At 48.7% G+C, this 17,048-nt stretch overlaps 1 protein-coding gene across 4 annotated transcripts in view; it reads right to left on the bottom strand.

The window, feature by feature from the left end:
• Nucleotides 1–17,048, bottom strand: part of NRP1 (neuropilin 1) — a 204,771-nt gene that overhangs the window by 57,221 nt on the left and 130,502 nt on the right. The gene's annotated exons all lie outside the window — the stretch shown is intronic.

Below are 17,048 nucleotides of genomic sequence, written 5' to 3'. Positions count from 1 at the left end.
TAACTTTGCTTGTCTCAAATCTCGCTTGCACGTCACAGTCTTTAAAATTGTTTTGAAACTTGCAGGATACAGATTGTATGTCTCTAGTGTCCCACAAGCATCCTTTTTCCTGGAAGTATGTCATATGCCCCAAAGCAAGAGTGGGGTGGAGTGGGTGGGCGGATGGGTTAAATCAACATGCTTTGCATTCTCTTAGGAAAAATGTGGAGGAAGCCCCACTGAAGACAGAGAGACTGCTATTTAGATTTGTCTGACACATATACAAGTCACTTGTAAACTGGAAGACTTGAGACACAACAGTAGTACCTCTGTGTAAGAAAGGGAAGCAGGGAATGGTGCTAACTTTTAGTGCCTCTTTTTCCAGCTTCTTAAGACTAGTAAAACCCATGCCAACATTTTAATACCTTTCACCAAAATCCATCCACTGTGGGTCAAACTGCAGGTTTTTAACAAGTTCGACCTGGGCACCCTGGCCCCAACTCCGGTTCCCTACAGCCACACAACAAATGTGGAGAATAGCTTTTAAAAAATAAAATAAAAGGAGAGCCTAAATAGGCACAGAATACTGCTGCAGTGGGAAGAGGCACTCCTGCTACCTCCCCCCTCCTGCAATCTTCCATGTAGAAACTGCACACAGAGGGAGCTATTTCTGGACCAGTAAAACCGGGGAAATAACCTTCTCTATTGCTGTTTCAATGCAGGAAAATAGCTTTGGGGAGGAAGGCCAGAGCTCTTCGCCCCATGCCATGAGGTTCCAAACCTGTCTGGGCTCTCCTTTCTTTTTATAAAGAACAAGAAGACTGCAGATTTATACCCCGCCCTTCTCTCTGAATCAGAGACTCAGAGCGGCTTACAATCTTCTATATCTTCTCCCCCCACAACAGACACCCTATGAAGTGGGTGGGACTGAGAGGGTTCTCACGGCAGCTGCCCTTTCAAAGACAACTCCTACGAGAGCTATGGCTGATCCAAGGCCATTCCAGCAGCCGCAAGTGGAGGAATAGGGAATCAAACCCGGTTCTCCCAGATAAGAGTCCACACACTTAACCACTACACCAAACTGGCTGTGTGGCTGTAGGAAACCAGAGCTGGGGTCAGGGTTCCTGTAATGTACTCAGTGACGAGACGTGTTGAAGGCAACATACTTTATTAGCTGGTACATCACAAGAGAGCGAAACGTGGTCCGGGTCCCAATTCTATACATGCCCCGGAACAACCCTCCATCTGGCCAGGTCCAATCCTGGCCAGTTAAACTTCCCGCCACAGATCTTGATTGGTGGAGCGTATTAGCGAGCTACATCTGGGGACCAGTGGGTTTCCCCTGGTCACCTCTGTAGCGTTCACTGTGTTATACCCGAAGACTTGGATGCAATACATAACAGTGCCCAAGTCTAACTTGTTAAAAACCTGCGGTTTGACCCACAATGGATGTATTTTGGTGAAAGGTATTAAAATGTTGGCATGGGTTTTACTAGTTTTAAGAAGCTAAAAAAAAGAGGCACTAGAGCCATTCTATGCAACTGCTGGGTCTCTGTGAGGAATTTCAGTTGAAAGCTTGGTTCAGTTGTCTGAACCAAGGCCACAGAGAGGTAGCAACTATGAAGACAAGATTCAGAGGGGTCCTGCTTACCCTGGGGGTCCAGACTTGGGGAAAGTGCCACTGATGTGCAGCTTTAAATTAGTTGCCTTTGTATGGGATAGGGAGGGGGAGGGGAAATGTATGGGGCAGACAGAGATAACCAATCATGTGTGCAATGTTTTCATGTAATGTTTGGACTGTTTCTGGGTAGTGTGAAGGCTGCCATACTGCATCTCTATTTGGAGTTTCCTGGTCTGAACACGTAACTCCCAAACAGTGCTGGGGTGTGCCACAATAGCCTATCATAAATATTATGTAATTAAAGGCCCTCAAAGCTCCCATTATCAGAAGAGGCTGCCCATTGTATCTCTGTATGATACATTGCGTTGGTCCTCTTCTTTCTGATTCCTGCTTCTATTAGAGGCAAGAAAGTCTGCTCCAGTTCTCCCTGACTGGACCTTTTAATCACTTCTGGTACAGCAGACCTACCCGGTGTCCAATTTGCATTTAGAACAGGGTTGCCAGACCCACCCTCCCCAGTGAAGATGGAGGTCTCCCACTGACAGGCCCCACCTCCCTGTCGCCAATGATGGTGGGAGAATTTACCCTGAAAAAGAGGGAGACCCATCTGATACCCAGTGATGTGTCTGTCACTACCCACATGACCCATATGTGACTTCATCGCATCCAGGATGTTGGGGAGACGCTCTGGTATCTGGGCAAAAAACTTTATGGTAGAAGCCAAGTGTCACTTGGGCAGTGATGTGGAGATGTCATTGTATGTCAGATGGCCCTCCCTGCTGCTCCAGTTAAGTCCCCCTCCACCCCCACCAGTTGCCAGGAGGTACCTGGCAATCCTAATTCAGAAACAAACAGCTGAGTGTGCCTCAATCGACTGAAATTTCAAAACCCCAATATGCTTACTGAATGTTATGAAACATCAGGGGTTTTGGGGTAGAAAAAGCCCAGCAGGAACTCATTTGCATATTAGGCCACACCCCCTTATGTTACCATTGTTTCACACAGGACTTTTCTGTAGAAAAAGCCCACGAGGAACTCATTCACATACTAGGCCATACCCCTTGATACCAAGCCAGCCAGAACTGTGTTCCTGTGCATTCCTGCTCAAAAAAACCCCCATAGATAAAGAAGAACAGAAAAAGTTCTTGAAAGAGAACTGAAGTCAGACCAAATAGCAAACTTTTTTGTTGTTGCTGTCAAGTCTCAGCTGGCTTATGGCAACCCTATAGGGTTTTCAAGGCAAGAGATGAACAGAAGTGGTTTCCCATTGCCTGCATCTATGTAGCAATCCTGGTATTTCTTGGTGGTCTCCCATCTAAGTACCGACCAGGGCCAACACTGCTTAGCACCTGAGATCTGATGGGCTATCCAGGTCAGGGCAAACAATGGGTTGTATGATTTTTTTCTCTGATTGATTTCTTTCCTGATCTCTGATTGTTTGATTTCTTTCATATAGAAAACCCATCTTGGAGGCTTTGAGCTGAAGAAAAGCAGAGGAGGATTTCCATAACTCTTTCCCTCAGGGCCATTTATCTCCTATAAATTGCCTTTTCAGCTGATTTCACACTATTCAGGAAAATGATCCAGGAACCCACCCAAATCTTTTTCCTTAGAAGTAAGTTTCGCATCTAAAAGCAAGGGTCAGGTCAGTTTGGGAGCTGGGGTGGGATTTTGAGCACACAAATAACATGTAGAGAACAGCTTGATTAGCCCCTCTCCCTGCCCCTCTTCTGGGGTTGCTTTTAATTTTTTTTAAACTAAAGAGTTAAGGGAGAGAATAATCCCAAGAGCCTCATGTACTGTTGGGCCCAATCCACAATCCCAGGACTAATGTAGTACTGAGCAATCTCAGCCCAAGTTGAAATGCTCTCTAAATGGCACACTGCTGATTGTAAAGCGTTCAGCATTCTGAGGCACGTTCAGTGACTACATTTAGTTCCAGGATGAAGGACTCTCCAGAATCTAGAAAGCTGAGGAAATGCGGCGTTGAGTTCCTTTAATGAAATGCTTGGCTCAGAAATTCAAACAGCTCTTCAGTTTTTAAATGATTAGGGTCCTAAACTCATACTGTTCAAAGTGATTTGAAATGCCTCCAAATGGAATTTTTGTGGGGGAGTTTCTCCCCCCCCCATATTTATCTTTCATTCTCCTCCTTTTTTAGAAAGAAAAAAAAAGTAGTAAGTCAAGTGCTTCATTTTAAATGAAGTCAATAGACGGTCCATTATGAAGGTATTACAAATTAGACATCGTACTAAAGCTTAACGTCCAGGGAAGAGGGTTTGGAATCAAGAGAGGAACAGAACAAAAAAGTTGGATTTGGCTACTTTCGCTTCCATTGTCTGACATATAATCATAATGCAAACCATGATTAAGTTTATGAATTTGCCTTACTGAAGCAGCTGATTAGCAATGTCACAGTAAGTATGTTATTTCTTTTTTTAAAAGCAACTTGGAAACTGAACAGGAGACCGCTGCGATTCTCAATTTGCTGCCACTTATTCAGATTATGGTTGCTCTTGTTATTCATGTTTAGAAGACTGAAGAAGACAGCAGATTTATACCCCACCCTTCTCTCTGAATCAGAGACTCAGAGCGGCTTACAATTTCCTATATCTTCTCCCCCCACTACAGTCACCCTGTGAGGTGGGTGGGGCTGAGAGGGCTCTCACAGCAGCTGCCCTTTCAAGGACAACTCCTGCGATAGCTACAGCTAACCCAAAGCAATTCCAGCAGCTGTAAGTGGAGGAGTGGGGACTCAAACCTGGTTCTCCCAGATAAGAGTCCGCACACTTAACCACTACACCATACTGGCTCTCAAGGGTGCTTAGGTGCACATTTTAATAAGTAAGTCCCAAGGAACTCACTGGAGCTTCCTTTGGAACAAACCTTTAAAAGGATTATTCTGCAAGATGCTCAAGTAATAACTTTTTAAAAATTAACCTTTGAAATGGCGACATGAATAATGGTGTTTTAGCTATTGAACGAACTGCTGACACTTTGGAGACATGTTTTTGTGTGAACCCTTGGAGGGGTATGGATTTTACCCAAGCTGTAGCTGGATATTTCCAAAGCATAACCCTGGTCAGCTGCTGATGGTTTCCAGAAGTATCATCTCCACAAGGCAATGATTCTAGAATGCCTTTATCCTCTTAGATGTCCTTTTAGGGCAGCACTCCTTGGAATAGCACTGAAGTATGATCAATGGGGGTTCATTTTGGCTCAAAGCCCTCTCAACATAAATGTCTAAGGTAGCTGGGTTCAAGCACAGAGAACCTATCTCCAGTTGTGATAGTAATATGAGTCCTTGACAGCTGTTCTCTTCCCCCCACTTTCCCATTCTTACTTTTCTCCTGTTTTCTCCTGTATAGCATTCTGCACTTTGGTTGGATGGTCGTCTGTTTCACATTAAGATGAACAATAGAGGAATGTGGTGATGAAAGAGTGTGCATCTGATGCTAAACTTCAAATATGTTTGCAAAAAAAAATCAACCCAATTGTTTAAGCCTTTTTACTCGAGTGTATGTGTGTGCTCACAAGAGACAGACTGAGAGTAAGATTGAAAACATAACAGCTGGCATTTATTTCATGGTACTGTTTTGAAAATGTTTAATGGCGTTCTGCGGCTGTTACCTGAACTGGTTTCTATAATGGCCAAGGCAATACTGGGTGCTTCATTTGTTGGGATGTTTTCTTTCCTTTGATTCAAGTCCAGTTTATAACTCCTTTTATGCATTTCTGGGTGCTTTTCTATCACAACATCATGCATGTCATGGCCTGAATGGTTAATTAAGGCACAACCCCCTTGTATTTTCACATGCTATCATAAAGGATTATGCTTCTTAATACAAATTGAGATTAAAATTTGTTATCTGTACTTGTGTTTCAGACAACATTTGTTTTAAACAATGTGGTTGTCATATCCCAATTGTCTGAACTGACCAACACCCAAACCTGCACTCATTTGAACAGATGTGATTTCACTGAGAATGCAGTGTGTGGATGGGTATTTTACTATCACAACAAAGATTTCCAAGAACATTTTCAGATAAGACTTCAAATACTCTCATTCTACTTGTGCCACACATGAATGTTGCTATCGTGGGGATTGAATACTCAAAAGAAACTGAATGTGCATTGTAGTTGATGTATTTGACCAACTAAAGGGAAAGCCTGTTTAAACTACGTATATCAGGGGTGGCCAAACTGCGACTCAGGAGCGACATGTGGCTCTTGAAGCCTCCACTGCCCCTTTGGCAGGCTTGGAGAACACATTTGTCTGTTTAAATCACTTCTCCAAGCCAAGCCAACCAGCAGAGAATGCATTTAAAGTTCAAGTTGCTTTCTTTCCTCCTCTCCCATCTATTTGCTTCCCTCCCTCCCAGCTCTCAAACATCTGACGTTCATGTCTTGTGACTCTCAAACATCTGATGTTTATTTTATGTGGCTCTTACATTAAGCAAGTTTGGTCACCCTTGACATATATGAAAACATTCTTAGAGCTGGCGAGTTGGGATCTCTGCAGTACATTTTATGGGGAAATCTGGTTCCAAGAAAACCAAATGGCATGTAAATAAAGGATTCTGAGTTCAGTTTTGCACAATGAAGAAGCAAAATTTAAACAGGACTTTTAAACTTTCAAAACAGGATGGATTGAGAGCCAGTTTGGTGTAGTGGTTAAGTGCGTGGACTCTTATCTGGGAGAACCGGGTTTGATTCCCCACTCCTCCACTTGCACCTGCTGGAATGGCCTTGGGTCAGCCATAGCTCTGGCAAAGGTTGTCCTTGAAAGGGCAGCTGCTGTGAGAGCCCTCTCAGCCCCACCCACCTCACAGGGTGTCTGTTGTGGGGGGAGAAGATAAAGGAGATTGTAAGCCGCTCTGAGTCTCTGATTCAGAGAGAAGGGCGGGGTATAAATCTGCAATTCTTCTTCTTCTTCTTCTTCTTCTTCTTCTTCTTCTTCTTCTTCTTCTTCTTCTTCTTCTTCAAAATCATCCTTTCAAGTTCAGATTAACAGGTGGGGAGGGACAACAGGCAAGATCCCTCCTCCCCCGCATGCTCCATGCACTCACTTTTGCATGGGTGAATGCATGAAGGGGGGGTCAAGTGTGCACACATTTCATTCAGAATAGTTTCAGCAAAAGAATAAAGTAGCATATTTAGCTACGGTGAAGTAAATCACCAAGCAAATAGATGAAAACTGCCTCTTAAAGAGCTGTGTGCAACTCGTAAGCTGTGAAATGAATCTTCCTGCTTCCTATAATCATGCAAAGCCATAAATATGAAGGAGTCATTTTCAAAATGAAAATCTGTCTTGCTCGATAAAACATAGTCCACTGAGACCACTGTGGCAAGAGAGCGGTTGTCGTTATCAGACTTTTTAACGCCCTTGCTCTGTCGCTTTGACTATTCAGTGCCTGAGAAAATAAAAGATGAAGACCTGTGGCTTGATTAACAGGAAGCTTTTTGTTTGCAAGCGTGTCTTGTGGCTTGGAAAGCTGTGTAATCTGTTACTTGACCCTCTATACTGAAAGTCAATATTTTTAGAGAATTCTGTTGTTTCCGTAGATAACAGAGGCTGCTGTACGTCCAGTTAGCTGTTATGTTACATTATTGTTCTAGGGTCTGTTACGCTGCTTACACATATGATCTATTAATATGTTTTCCAACAAGATATCTTTGCAATGGTCTCTGTAGAGTAGAGCTTTTAATACATAATACATCTTTTGTGCCATGCTCTGCTGGTTACCTTGTGTCTGTAAGCCCGGTCTAATAAAAATTTACTAAGGGCTACTAAACTTACTAAGATCCCATTAGGCTTCCCAGCTTTCCACCGGGGGGGGGGGTTTCCCCTGATTTTGAGGGGCCCAACCTGCCGTCCCCCAAGAGCACTGGCACACTACAACATGCCTGGCATGATGATATCACCTGGAAATGACACTATCATGCTGGGCACATTGCTGGAGGGACATTCTATCAGTTAGGAAAAAGCTCCCCCACCCGGAGCCAGGTAGGACCTGACAACCATAGATCCCATGGATCTTTTCCACTCATGGAAGTACTCTGTGGAAGCAGTCTTCCCTCAATGCAAGATGGTCTTCCATTGCTCAGGTGGGATGGACCTTGCTTGCGTGTTCTAATACCATACCATACAAAAACTTCGATTCCAGCTAAACAAGGGAAGAATAAGCTGGCAAAGTTTACTTTCCAAAACCCAGCCACCCTTGGCTCTACCCTCGAAATCACCAGGAATTTCCCAACCCAGAGTTGGCAACTTTGGTCCAGATCTTACTGCAACTAAAATCCTTCTTATTTTATCATGTATCTCTCTGCTTCCATATTCCTCTCCCCCCCCCCCCGCCCCCTCTTTGTCTTGTTAAATTTTAGCTTGGGAATTCCTTGGGGTAGAGACCTGTCCTTTCATATTTTGCAAGCCACCATACATACGGATGACCCTTGTAGTGTATCGGACTCAGCGCAAGCGCCGCGCGACCCGAGCCACCCTCGGGTCGCCGTGCGCAGCGCGGGAAAAGCCACTGCCAATCCTGACCAAGGGCGGGAAGTTTGACTGGCCAGGATTGGGCTGGCCAGCGAAGGGGATGTTCCGGGAGGCATGTATATATTAGCGGACCCGGCCGCGTGTTCTCAGTTGCGTGTGATGTACTAGCCAATAAAGACCTATGCCTTCACCACGTCTCGTCTCCCAGTACATTACACTGGCGACGAGGATGGGATCTAGATAGGTCCGGCCGCCCCGAGGGGAACCTGACCGGGCCGGAGACGAGGAAGGCGTGAGACCGCAGGATCGCACAGGCCGCCGCCACCATGGCGAACTCTACAGTAACGACGGGCCATCTTGCGGAATTCAACCCGGAGCACCCCGAGAGATGGGAGACCTACACAGAAAGGGTCGAGTGCTACCTGCGGGCGAACCTGATCGAAGATGACGACAGGAAGAGAGACGTCCTGCTGAGCGTCTGTGGAGAAGAAACTTTCGAGATCGCAAGAGGCCTCTCCGCTCCAGCTAAGCTGACCGAGAGGACCTACCGGGAAGTCGTGAGACTCCTCACGGGCCACTTTTCGCCCCAACCGTCCATCGTCGCCCGCCGATTCCTCTTCCACAAGAGGGACCAAAAGTCGGGGGAGACAGCGGCGGTCTACCTGGCGGCCCTGCGACAGATCGCCGGGAACTGCAATTTTGACAAAAGGGACGAAGCCCTGAGGGACCGTTTCGTCTGGGGCCTCCGAGACGAACGACTGCAGCAGAAGCTCTTCGCTAAGGAGGAGCTCACGCTACAACAAGCCTTCAACGAGGCGACGGCGTTCGAGAGGGCCACCAAGGCGTTCGGCCAGCCACGCGGCGAAGCAGTCCACCAAGGGGAAACAGAGCTGGAAGACCGAGCAGAGGAAGAAGCGTTTCAGCTCCGGCGGCCTCAGAGAACGGACACACGGGCCCCCGCGAGACAACGAGCGACGGAGAGGGCCACCGCCACCACCGGTTCCAGGTGCGCCAGCTGCGGCGACCCCCACGAGCGACGGGACTGCCCGTACCGCAACCTGGACTGCCGCAGCTGCGGAAAGACAGGCCACATCGCCCGGGCTTGCCGGGCCAAGAACAGCCGCCGCCAACCGTCAGCGCATCACGACTCCCTGGACACACACACGACGGCATCCACCAGTCTGCAGGTATTGAACTTGCCCCTCTTGGCCCCAGACAAGGTCAAAATGTCGGTCCTAATCGAGGGCGCCCCCTGCATCATGGAAGTAGACTCGGGTTCCTCCATCTCTATCATTTCGGAGGAAACCCTCAAGAAACTATGTCCCCGCCGCCGCATCCAAACGAGGCCAGCGGACTTCGTACTGAGGGACTTTCAGAAGAACCCAGTACACATCGTGGGGTGGGCCCGGGTGCATGTAGAAAGAGGGGGTTTTAGGGGGCCCCTAGACATCCTAGTGGTCAAGCGCCAACTGACCACACTTCTCGGGTTGGCGTGGTTCAATCCACTGGGGATCCAGCTGGTGGGGGTGGACCAATTGCAGGCCAGCAATTTCGACGGGGTCTGCCGGGAGTTCCCCGAGGTCTTCGACGGGTCCTTGGGGAGCTACAAGGGTCCGCCCATCACCTTACCGATAGACCCAATGGTCAGGCCCATAAGGCTTAAAGCGAGGCGCGTCCCGTTCGCCCTTAAGCCTAAAATAGAGGCAGAACTGGACCGCCTAACAGCCCAGGGCGTCCTAGAACCTGTAACGTATGCGGAATGGGAGACCCCCATAGTAACGCCAGTCAAACCCAACGGGGAGGTTAGGATCTGCGCCGACTACAAGTGCACGATCAATAAGGCGCTGCAAGACAACCCCTACCCAGTCCCGGTGGTTAGCCACGTCCTAGCAGCACTAGCCGGGGCGAGGGTTTTTGGAAAGCTGGACTTAGCACAAGCATACCAGCAACTGCCGGTCGACGCTAAGACAGCGGAGGCGCAGACGATCGTGACCCACAGGGGCGCGTTCAGGGTTAAACGGCTGCAGTTCGGGGTCAGTGTAGCTCCGGGGATATTCCAGAGCATAATGGACTCTCTCTTGAAAGGGATCCCCGGAGTTCAACCCTTCTTTGACGACGTTTTAATCGCCGCCCCCACCGAAGGAGAGTTCAGCTGCCGCCTGCGAGAGGTCCTCAGACGGTTCCAAGCGGCGGGGCTGCGAGTCAAAAAGGAGAAATGTTTGTTGGGTGTTCCGCGAGTGGAGTTCCTGGGGTTCGCCGTGGACGCGGCTGGAATTCACCCGACGGCGGACAAGACCAGGGCCATAGTCCAGGCCCCTGCCCCCAAATGCAAGGCAGAACTACAGAGTTTTTTAGGATTATTGAACTTTTATCATGCATTCCTGCCACACAAAGCCGCCGTGGCGGAACCGTTGCACCGCTTGTTAGATAAACAGGCCCCGTGGGTCTGGGGTAAACGCCAAGCCGCGGCGTTCCAGGCAGTGAAAGACCTCTTGGTCTCTAACGCGGTACTTCATCACTACGATGAAAACCTACCCCTGATCCTGGCTTGCGACGCCTCCCCCTACGGAGTAGGAGCGGTCTTAGGGCACCAACTCCCGGACGGGAGAGAGGCGCCGATCGCTTACTACTCCCGGACTCTGTCCCCTGCCGAGCGGAACTACGCCCAGATCGATAAGGAGGCCCTGGCGATCGTGGCGGGGGTGCAAAAGTTCAATGACTACCTCTACGGTAGGCGTTTCACCATCGCCACTGACCACAAGCCGCTCCTCGGCCTCCTAGCCCCCGATCGTCAGACCCCCCAGATTCTGTCTCAGAGGGTTTTAAGGTGGAACCAGTTCCTGAATTCATACACTTACGCTCTGATACACCGCCCCGGTAAAGCAATGGGTCACGCAGATGCCCTCAGCCGCCTGCCGCTACCCACAACGGACCCAGATCCCGCCCCGGCACACGGGGTGATGCTCATTGAGTCGCTCCCCGAGCGCCCACTGCACGCGGACGAGGTGGCTCGGGCGACTGGGAGAGACCGCATCCTCGCACGGGTCAGGGACTGGGTGGGAAGGGGGTGGCCCTCGGGCAAGGGGGAAGAAGCATTTCGGCCGTTCGCGTCCAGGAAGGACGAGCTATCGACACACAAGGGGTGCATACTCTGGGGGAGCCGGGTGGTGGTGCCCCCCCCCCTGCGCAGACAGGTATTGGAGGATCTCCACGAGACCCACCCGGGCATCGTGAGAATGAAAGCCCTGGCCCGGAGCTACGTGTGGTGGCCGGGCATGGATGAGGAAATAGAGGGGTGGGTAAGAAGGTGCCAACCATGCCAGGAGTCCAGACCCAATCCGCCGTCCGCCCCGGTCCACAGGTGGGAGTCGAACGGGCGGCCGTGGTCCCGCCTCCATGTGGATTTCGCGGGGCCGTATCAGGGCCAGATCTTCTTTATACTTGTGGACGCATATACAAAATGGCTAGAGGTAATCCCGGTGGCCTCGACCTCCACCGCAGCAGCAGTCAGGGCGCTCAGAAGGGTCCTCTGCACACACGGGATCCCTGACACCCTGGTGACGGACAACGGCACGGCATTCACCTCCCGGGAATTCCGGGAGTTCACCGACCGGTACCTCATAAGGCACATAAGGTCCGCCCCATTCCATCCAGCCACCAACGGCCAGGCGGAGCGCATGGTGCGGACCACCAAAGAGGCCCTTGGCCGTATAGTACATGGGGATTGGGACCACCGCCTCTCAGCATTCCTGTTCCACAACAGGATCACCCCAAACCCTGTAACCGGTTTCAGCCCCGCAGAACTGCTCATGGGGAGGAAACTGACCACTCGTCTTGATAGGCTACACCCGGACCGGGCGCCGGATGTCCGCGGGTCCCCCGAGGTCCGGGAAGCAGTGAGAGGATTCTTTCCGGGCGACCCAGTGTATGCGAAAAACTTCGCAAGCGGCCCCGAGTGGTTGGCGGGAAGGGTTCTGAGGGTAACAGGCTCCCGGTCATACGAGGTAACCACCGCCGGAGGCCAGGTGCTGAGGCGGCACATCGACCAGCTGCGCCGCCGCACCCTACCCGAGGAGGCAGAAGAGGCAGAGAGTAGGGAACCGCCAGCAACGGAACCGCCAGAAGGGGCCCCGCCAATACAGGAGCTACCCACGTACGAGGCCCCGGCAGCCGCGGGACCAGAACCGGAGCCAGCACCCGACCCGGGCCGGCAACAGCCAGAAACGGCGCCACCCACGTTGGGATCGGGCCCCACACCAACGGCAACCCCGAGGAGATCAACACGGGAACGCAGGACGCCAGCGTACCTACAGGACTATGTAGTTTAAACTAGGAGGGGAGGAGTGTAGTGTATCGGACTCAGCGCAAGCGCCGCGCGACCCGAGCCACCCTCGGGTCGCCGTGCGCAGCGCGGGAAAAGCCACTGCCAATCCTGACCAAGGGCGGGAAGTTTGACTGGCCAGGATTGGGCTGGCCAGCGAAGGGGATGTTCCGGGAGGCATGTATATATTAGCGGACCCGGCCGCGTGTTCTCAGTTGCGTGTGATGTACTAGCCAATAAAGACCTATGCCTTCACCACGTCTCGTCTCCCAGTACATTACAACCCTATAGTGATAATAAGTAGATGTACTAGCAGGGTCCAGTGACTGCCAGCTTGGTGGGGTGTTGGCACTATAAAAGGGAAAGGAAAAAAGGCCTTTGTCAGTTGCTGATTCAATGCATGCATGCCCCATCACCCCCTTCAACTGGAGGGGGGGGGAGAGACCTATCTTTTTTGACAAGGAAAAGATAATGCTTGTGTGGGCTGTATCACATCTGGATTCATGGCACATTCTCCTACTCTTATGTTAATTTCTTTCGCATAAATCAGAAGCAACTAATTAAAAGAGAAATATTTAATTCTGACATGTTCTTTGAACTGGCATTCCATCTGGTTCTGTTTTTGAATAGCAAAATCTGCTGTAGCTGTGAAAATTGGCAAGCAGTGTCTGGTAAGGGGAGACAAAAGCAACTCAGTACAGCAGGTTCATGCACTTGTGGTTCAGCTTGAGACATTTCCAAAATCTGGCACACCAAACTACTCCAGCATGGAGACCATAAAAGTTAAAACACAAAAGGGAGGTGGGGAAAAGGCTATTCCTAGCTGGGGAAGAGGATGGTGCCAGCAGGGCACGTTCATTCTGTATGAAAATTTTAGTGCTGGCCTTTGAAAAAAGAATTGGATTGAGAAACGTGCAGAACTGAAGGTGTCCCACAGAAACCAGCTAAGCATATTTCATTCTGTGCTTTCGCTGCCCATGCAAACAAAGGAGAAGTGTCCTTTCTGCTACGCCGTTAAGCTGTAGCCCATTTGCACCATTTTAAAAGAAAACAAACCTCAGGGTATGTAATTTTCAGAAGAATCAGAAAACATATCCTTTTTCTGATTCACCTCTTCCTTGGCAGCATCATAAAACCTGGACAACAAAAGCACGGGGAGAGGACAAAGGCAGTGAGCCCCACAATCCAAAGCAATCAGCTTCTTATGTAATTGGAAACTTTTTTCTCTAGCAGGGAACAGAAGCTGATTAACTCCTGGCACTTTAGGAAAAGATTGCTTTCTGACGACCAGAAGCCTGGCTTATTGTAGAATATTATTTCTCCAAAGCCCAAAACCTTTGCTTCGACACTACATTGGCTTGCAAATGCACACCTAAGAAAGAAATGAGAATGGGCTCCCCTCCACGCTAAAGTTCTTAGGAATCCTTGCTAAGCTATAAATTATTCAGAAACATAATACTTTTAATTAACATTTTTGAATGCTTTTTTGTGATTTAGATTCAATTTTAACCCCATAGCTTAATCCTGCAGTTTGGAATGAACACAAGTATTTAGCACGACCCACACGTCACCTTTCTGGGATGGGGTTCAGAGACTATAGCACTATGAAAGTCTCTTACTGAATTTCACTCTTGGAAACAGAACACAATTACAGAGATTTTTAAAATCCTCCCCAAGTAGGCTGCGAGTATCCCTGGACCTCTAGGCAAATGGCAGTGGTTTCCTCCTATCGTGTAGACCCATAGAATCATAGAGTTGGAAGGGACCTCCAGGGTCATCTAGTCCAACCCCCTGCACAGTGCAGGAAACTCACAAGTACCTCCCCCTAAATTCACAGGATCCTCATTGCTGTCAGATGGCCATCTAGTCTCTGTTTATAAACCTTCAAGGAAGGAGAGCCCACCACCTCCTGAGGAAGCCTGTTCCACTGAGGAACCACTCTAACGGTCAGGAAGTTCTTCCTAATGTTGAGCCAGAAACTCTTTTGATTTAATTTCAACCTGTTGGTTCTGGTCCTTCCTTCTGGGGCCACAGAAAACAATTCCATGCCATCCTCTATAGCAGGGGCGGCCAACGGTAGCTCTCCAGTTGTTTTTTGCCTACAACTCCCATCAGCCCCAGCCAGCATGGCTGATGACTGGGGCTGATGGGAGTTGAAGGCAAAAAACATCTGGAGAGCTACCGTTGGCCACCCCTGCTCTATAGCAGCGGTCCCCAACCTTTTTGGCATCAGGGACCAGTTTTGTGGAAGACAATTTTTCCAGGGACTGGGGGGGTGGCTGCAATGGTTTCAGGATGATACAATTATGCACTTTAGTTCTATTATTTTGGTGTGATGGTTAAGTGTGCAGACTCTTATCTGGGAGAACCGGGTTTGATTTCCCACTCTTCCACTTGCAGCTGCTAGAATGGTCTTGAGTCAGCCATAGCTCTAGCAGAGTTGTCCTTGAAAGGGCAGCTTCTGGGAAGAGCTCTCGCAGCCCCACCCACCTCACAGGGTGTCTGTTGTGGGGGAGGAAGGTAAAGGAGATTGTGAGCCGCTTTGAGACTCTGAGATTCGGAGTGGAGGGCAGGATGTAAATCCAATGTTGTCTTCTTCTTCCTCCTCTTCTTTTTCTTCTTCTTCCATTGTAATATATAATGAAATAATTATACAACTCACAGCCCAGTTGCTAACAGGAACTGGTACCAGTCCATGGACTGGGGGTTGGGGACCCCTACTTTATGTGACTATTGTTGTTTCTGTTCAAGGGTCTTCAGATCCCTCCTTACCCAGGGGTGGGGGGATAGGATTATCATCTGCAGGCTGGGAAATTCCTGGGAATTGGGGATGGAGCCTGGGGAGGACAGGGACCTCAGTGGGATATGATGCCGCAGAATCCACCCTCAATGCAGCCATTTTCTCTAGGGGAACCTTACATGAAGAAGAGCTGTAATTTTGAGGATTCCCAGGTCCCACCTGGAGGCTGGCATCTCTAATTTGCTCTACCAGCAGCTCTCCCAACAGACAAACTTGGCTTGAGGGTACAAGAGAGTATTGATGACTGACAAATAACACTGCCTTTTGAATGTCTGTCATAATAGTTTCAGGGCTGTATTATCTACATTAACCGCCAATAATTTTTTGTACATGATTATACAGAACAACAGATACTGTGGGCAGCGGGGCTAGAATTTAGCGCTCTAGTCTATATGCAGCTAGTCTTGAGTTCCAAGCAGTGACTCTGGATGGGGATACATAGCTTCCATCTGCATTGTATGATGTATCCACCCAGGTAAATACTTCCAGATAATGCAGGTTCAGCTGTGCATCTACATGTAAACCTGCCTCAGTCTGGCCATTGGCCCTCTGTCTATGGCGACTGATGGTGGTTCTCCAAGATCTCGGACACAGAGAAGTCGGAGATCTTGGAGATCTGCCCGCCAATGTTCCCTCTAAGCTGCAGAGTCTTGTGAGCAAAAATTCTACTTTGTGAGCTACTGGCATTAAAGTTGTAAGCTACTGCATTAAATTAGTGTGCTCTGGGATCGTCCTTCCTGAGCTAAGACAAAAATGTGTGAGCTGGAGGCTAAGAATCTGTGAGCTGGCTCACACTAACTCAGCTTAGAGGGAATACTGCTGCCCACATAGCTAAGAGCTTTTAACCAATGAGCTTGGAGATTGAACCCAGGACTTTAAGCATGCAAAGCCTGTGTCATTGAGCTCCATCCCCCCCTTAAAGGCGTACTAGTCATGTACACATACAAGCTTGCTTTTGCTTGTGGTCTTATTTGGTGGTTTAAGGTAGTATAGTGTTTAAATGATTACAGAATCAATTTACACTTCTGGTACAACTCTAGATGTATCACTGCAACCGTTATTATTATTGTGGAAAACAGCAGATTGCAAAATGATGCCTCATGGATAAGAACATACATGCTTGGCAAATAAGACATAATATAAAGGGGCTACATAAATGAATATTTGGAGCTCAGAGTAAAAATAGAAAAATGCCTGCCAAGTTTGACAGGGATGTAGAAGGGTGAAACGCCTTTACTGCTTCCTTTGCTCATTAACCACAGATTGTCTTAACCACAGATTCCTTAACTCACTTCTTTGATATAAATGCTTAACTATGCTAGCATGGGTTGAGCCCCCTCCCCCTAGCTGCAAGTTAAAGGAAGTGTGCTGTTTTCTCTGCCCATAGCACAGCATCCTTCCATTCTTGTACATGCTTAATTTGAAGCATTTCTGGAACTGAATGCAAAATCAAAGGGAGTGTGGGTTTTGTGTAGACACAGCCTACCTGCCTTGCCTTAAACCTGCAGCCATTATGCACCTGTGCCCAAAGTGAAGCACTTGAGAATAGGCCTCCCAGATACAAGTATCTAAAAAAATGCAACAACACATTTGGTGTTCCAAAAGCAGACAATGGTCTGAAAACACTAGAGCTAGGCATGTCTGGCTGTATAAACTGCCTGAATGGGAGACAGTCGGGGAACCATATGCAAGCTGCTCTAGAAAAAAAGAGCATGGTATACATATGACAAATAAATGAACAAACTTGCTATTCATGCTGGGTCGCTATTGAGTATGGTTCCAGTAGATGGAATTTTGACAGGGAGAAACATTCACATGCTGCACAAAATAA

This window comes from Heteronotia binoei, chromosome 10, assembly GCF_032191835.1.
Source record: "Heteronotia binoei isolate CCM8104 ecotype False Entrance Well chromosome 10, APGP_CSIRO_Hbin_v1, whole genome shotgun sequence".
NCBI lineage: Eukaryota > Metazoa > Chordata > Lepidosauria > Squamata > Gekkonidae > Heteronotia > Heteronotia binoei.
This window is presented reverse-complemented; position numbering and strand designations above follow the sequence as displayed.